We start from the raw sequence: 6027 nt of genomic DNA, 5'->3' as shown, positions 1-6027 counted from the left end.
GGTGGGTGTGGAAGACCAGTGAGTTAGACCGAAGGAGGAAGTGAGGGATAGAAGCTTAGAGGCCGCTGAGAGGGAAGTGTCAATGGGTATGTTAAAGTCACCCATGAGGATAGTGGGGATGTCAACGGAGAGGAAATTAAGTAGCCAAGTGGTGAAGTGGTCAAAGAAAGTGGTGGTTGATCCTGGGGGGCGGTAGATGACAGCCAGTTGGAGGCTGGAGGGGGAGTAGATGCGCACACAGTGCACTTCAAAAGAGGGAGAGTAATTGAGGGCGGCAGTGGGATATAGGTGAAGAAGCAGTTATCTGAGAGGAGGAAACCTATTCCTCCACCGTGCTTGCCGGTGGGGCGGGGGATATGGGAGAGGTGGAATCCGCTGTACGAGGCTGTGTCAGAGGGGTTGAGCCAGGTTTCAGTGATGCCGAGGAAGGAAAGCTTGTTAGTGATGAAGAGGTCGTGAATGTAGGAAAGTTTATTGCAGACGGAGCGAAAGTTCCATAGAGCTCCTGTTAGGGGGACTGGGGAAGCAGGGTCAGGGCGGATGGGCATAAGGTTAGAAGAGTTACGAGAGTTTGGGATAGATTGGGGGAAGGAGGTGGAAGTGATAGTAGGGATGTGGTGAGGAGGGCCGGGATGTGGAGAGATGTCGCCAGCAGTGAGGAGGAGCAGAGAAAGCATTAGTAGGTGGGAGCTGGAGAGGGCATGAGGTGGCTGTCTGTGTTTGGAGACAAAGAATTGTACAGTACAGACCAAAAGTTTGGACACACCTTATCATTTAAAGATGGTCTAATGTCCATTCCTTGTGTTCTTTAGCCCAAACAAGTCTCTTCTGCTTGTTGCCTGTCCTTAGCAGTGGTTTCCTAGCAGCTATTTTACCATGAAGGCCTGCTGCACAAAGTCTCCTCTTAACAGTTGTTGAAGAGATGTGTCTGCTGCTAAAACACCAAGGTTACTTACCGGTAGCCGGTTTTTCCTGAGCCCATGACAGCACACCTTGAGAGAGGATCCGCCCCACCAAGGACAGGAAACCGTCTGAAATAAAAGGGCGGTACCTCTCCCTCGCTTCAGTTGTTTACAGAGCATTGAGAGGACCTCCCTAAACAGGTTAGGCACATAACCAACACCACAATATACATATACACACCACCCCACACAGTGCACACCAGGGTGTGAGAAACATAGAAAAAATAAGGGGGGGAAACTACGGGTGCTGTCATGGGCTCAGGAAAAACCGGCTACCGGTAAGTAACCTTGGTGTTTTCCCCTCCCCCATGACAGCACACCTTGAGAGAATTTTGGAGAATTTATGAGCACCCTAGGGAGGGACCACCGCCTGAAGTACCCTTCTCCCAAAGGTGAGATCAGAAGAGGATAGATCCAACCGATAGTGCTTAAAGAAGGTGGATGGTGTAGACCAAGTAGCAGCCCTACATATCTGCTCGATCGAGACGTCTGCTCTCTCTGCCCAGGAGGTTGCAACGGCTCTGGTGGAATGAGCCCTCACATTGTCCGGGGCTGGAACCCCTGTGGACGTATAGGCTAAGCAAATGGCCTCCCTGAGCCACCTAGAGATGGTACCCTTGGACACCCCATGACCTTTCCTACACCCTTGAAAGGCCAGGAACAGAGAACAGTCTTTCCTCCACAGACTAGTCATGTGAATGTACTGTAGCAGGGACCTCCTAACATCTAGGCTATGGAACCTGACTTCCCCTGGGTTCTTGGGATTGCTGCAGAACGAGGGTAGCACAATCTCCTGACTACGGTGAAATCTAGATACCACCTTGGGAAGGTATGCTGGATCTGGCCGCAAGGTGACCCTATCCTCAAAGATTTGTGTGTAAGGAGGATTAACCGAGAGGGCCTGCAGATCCCCCACCCTACGGGCTGATGTTAAGGCCACTAGAAGGATGGTCTTAAGGGTGAGAATTTTTGGAGAAACCTTGTGTAGGGGTTCGAATGGTTCACTAGTAAGAGCGTTCAAGACTAAATTCAGGTCCCAAGGAGGAACACCCATGGAACTAACCGGTCCAGCTCTGGCACAGGACTTGATAAACCTCGAGATCCACCTATTCCCAGCCAGATTACAATTGTAGAGTGCTCCCAAAGCTGAAACTTGAACCTTAAGGGTCCCTGTAGCTAGACCCAGGTCCCGCCCCTTTTGCAGAAATTCCATGATCCCTCTGATCGGAGGTTTGCTCGATAGCGGAATATCTATAAACTCTAGGAATTTACCCCAAACCCTGCTATAAATCTTAGTTGTAATCGGTTTTCTGCTATTAGTTTCGTAAATATTCTCGGGGCAATGGAGAGGCCAAAGGGTAGGGCAGCAAACTGAAAATGCCTCAGCTTCCCCTGAATAAACAGGGCTACTCTCAGATACTTCTGATACTCCGGATGGATTGGGACGTGATAATATGCGTCCTTCAAGTCTATTACAGCCATAAAGCAGTTGCGATGTAAGAGCTTCACTGCCGAGCTTACTGACTCCATCTTGAAAGTCTGGTTTTCTACTACTTGGTTCAGACTCCTGAGGTTGATGATGGTCCTTAAGGACCCGTTTGGTTTTTTTATCATGAATAGTGGCGAATAGAACCCCCTCCCTCTCTGTGTTGCTGGTACTTCGAGAAGGACCTGCTTTCCTACTAACTAACACTTCTGTTTCCAGGGCTAATTGTTCTTCCTGGACCTTTCGTAGGGGGGTAACCACAAAGGTCCGCCAGGGTGGTCTGGCTGAACCGGATCTTCAGGCCCCCACTGATAATTTTCAGAATCCATGGGTTTGTTGTTATCGCGTCCCAAGCTGGAAAAAAGTGGGAAAGCCTTCCACCCACTTCCAGCCTGGCGTCATTGGGAGGATCTCTTCGAACTCGAGGATGGTCCTCCAAACATGTAGCCCGATTCTTTTTTGGACTTGGCTTCTCATTTCTTTTTGTCTCCCGGAGGACGACCCCGGTTAAATTTTCTCCTCCGAAAACTAAATCTTCTTGGTTCCCCCGAAAATCCCGGGAACCCTTTGGTTTTATCGCCTGCTTTTTCTAACAGGTCCTCTAACTTTTGGCCAAACAGGAGTCTACCGTCACACGGGAGGGAGCACAGTTTCTGTTTCGAAGGTAGGTCGCCTGGGCAACCCTTGAGCCACAAGGCCCGCCTGGCTGCGTTGGATAGTCCTGCTGCCCTAGCTGACAGTCTGACCGAGTCAGCTGAAGAGTCGGCCAGGAAGGCCGATGCTGTTTGAATTAAAGGTAGCTCTGCAAGTATTGCCTGTCTGGAGACCTTTTTATCTTTAAGCTGGTCTTCCAGCTGTTGGAGCCACACCATCAAGGACCTCGCCACACAGGTGCTAGCCACCGCTGGTTTTAGGCCACCTGCTGCCGCCTCCCACGTGTGGCGCAGGAAGGAGTCAGCTCTTTTATCCAGGGCATCTTTTAGGACGCCGAGTCCTCCAAGGGCAGGGAAGATCTCTTTGATGACCTTGCCACAGTCCTGTCCACCTTGGGGATCTTATCCCAAGGTTCCGCATCCTTCTCTTCGAAGGGGTACCTTCTTTTGGAGAAGGAGGGTAAAGCCCCTGATCTCTCAGGTCTCCTCCACTCCCGGTCAATGAGGCCCTGAATCTTACTGTTCACCGGAAATGAGCGTCTCTTCCTCTCTCCCAAGCCCGCAAACATGATGCATCCCTCTGCTTCTGTTGCTGAGGTGGGGGGGTAAGCTGCTGCTCCTGGCTATCTGGATCAGCCATGTCTCAGAAGCGCACCACGCTTCCAGGATAGCTCCCCCCCTTAAATATAGGGCCATCCAGCCTCCTCCGGTCTGTGGGCCCTCCCCCTTCCTCAGGCCGGAGCTCCATTGAAAAAAAACCGGCCTGGGACGCTCCGATGGGTGCCGCCATCTTTGATCGGCGCCGCCTCCTGACGTCACCCAGCGCGCCGCTCCCAGCGTGCCCTGCGCCGTGACGTCAGGCGCGTCACACCCGGAAGCGTTCCACACTGCAGGGGGAGGACGGCGCCGCGGTCTCCGGGAGGACAGAGCCTGCCTCACCGCGTGCGCCCCGCTCGGCGCAGAGACCCCAGGGGAAGCTGCGGACGGCGCTTCTGGGATACTGAACCCGGTGCACAGGCCAGTGCCCGCTCTTCCACACCGGGACAGCCCCAGGTAAGTCTTCTTTCCAGACAGGTTCCCCATCAAGGACAGGAAACCAACTGAAGCGAGGGAGAGGTACCGCCCTTTTATTTCAGACGGTTTCCTGTCCTTGGTGGGGCGGATCCTCTCTCAAGGTGTGCTGTCATGGGGGAGGGGAAAACTCTGTGTGGCATTGACCTGGTCTCTAATCTGAGCTGCTGTTAACCTGCGATTTCTGAGGCTGGTGACTCGGATAAACTTATCCTCAGAAGCAGAGGTGACTCTTGGTCTTCCTTTCCTGGGGCGGTCCTCATGTGAACCAGTTTCTTTGTAGCGCTTGACGGTTTTTGCAACTGCACTGGGGGACACTTTCAAAGTTTGCCCGATTTTTCGCACTGACTGACCTTCATTTCTTAAAGTAATGATGGCCACTCGTTTTTCTTTACTTAGCTGCTTTTTTCTTGCCATAATACAAATTCTAACAGTCTATTCAGTAGGACTATCAGCTGTGTATCCACCAGACTTCTGCACAACACAACTGATGGTCCCAACCCCATTTATAAGGCAAGAAATCCCGCTTATTAAACCTGACAGGGCACACCTGTGAAGTGAACACCATTTCCGGTGACTACCTCTTGAAGCTCATCAAGAGAATGCTAAGAGTGTGCAAAGCAGTCATCAAAGCAAAAGGTGGCTACTTTGAAGAACCTAGAATATAAGACATATTTTCAGTTGTTTCACACTTTTTTGTTAAGTATATAATTCCACATGTGTTAATTCATAGTTTTGATGCATTCAGTGTGAATGTACAATTTTCATAGTCAGGAAAATACAGAAAAATCTTTAAATGATAAGGTGTGTTCAAACTTTTGGTCTGTACTGTATGTTGAGGAATAGCTCTGAGGAGGAGGTGAGATGGATGGGGAGAATGGAGGGAGAGATGAAGAGTTCCTTACTAGGTGTAGGGATTAGGGGTGGTTGTAAGAAGTGAAGGATTAAGGGGGTGAGAGTGAAAACAAAGACAAACATTGTTCACTGGGACTTAGTATCCAGTTACCTTCAGGATTAATTCTTATTTCTCATACTTCAGCTAATGGCCATACTTAAGGTAATGGCCACAGACTAAAGTCTGACACAGACTCCTGGCCCACAATATATTTGTAACAGAATGCATTCAGCTGTGAACCAGACGGGAGTGGTCTGTGCTCATCTCGATCAGCTGATTAGGGCTGAAACAGATGCTGGATAGTCAAAGACTAAGTAAACAAGGTCATAAATGAAAGTGGGGGGTAGCTGGTGTAACTTGGAGGACATACCATTAGTAAATAGGAGTAGAGAAGTATAGAGAAATCTGCATGGGAGTCAAGACGGAAAAGCTGGGTCACATGCTATTAGTAAATAGGAGTATGCATGGAGGGGAGCAGGCAAAGGCAAAACCATTTTCCAGAGGGATTATTCCAACTATAAAACCTCAGGACTTATTCTAACTGCAGAACAGCAGGCGGTACTATGAGAACATTATACTGTGTGTGGGGGCATCATACATACTGCATAAGGGGCATTAAGCTGTGTGGGGACATTCATACTGCATAACGGGCATAATGGGGGCATCATACATCCTCCATAATTTCATATGGTGGATTCCACCTTTCCCACACTCCCCGCCCCAACGGCAAACATGGTGGAGGCGTAGGTTTTCTCCTGTCAGATACCTGCGCTTTCACTCCCCTCTTTTGAGGTGCACTGTGTGCACATCTATTCCCCCTCTGACCTCCAACTGGCCGTCATTTACCAACCTCCAGGGCTAGCCACCACTTTCTTAGACCACTTCACCACCTGGCTGCTTGACTTCTTTTCCGCTGACATCCCCACTATCATAATGGGTGACTTCAACATCCCCATTGAC

This window comes from Phyllobates terribilis, unplaced genomic scaffold (genome assembly GCF_046119375.1).
Source record: "Phyllobates terribilis strain yellow unplaced genomic scaffold, ASM4611937v1 Scaffold_17__1_contigs__length_24005725, whole genome shotgun sequence".
Taxonomy (NCBI): Eukaryota; Metazoa; Chordata; class Amphibia; order Anura; family Dendrobatidae; genus Phyllobates; species Phyllobates terribilis.
The sequence above is the reverse complement of the archived record's forward strand: the minus strand, read 5'-3'. Positions refer to the sequence as shown.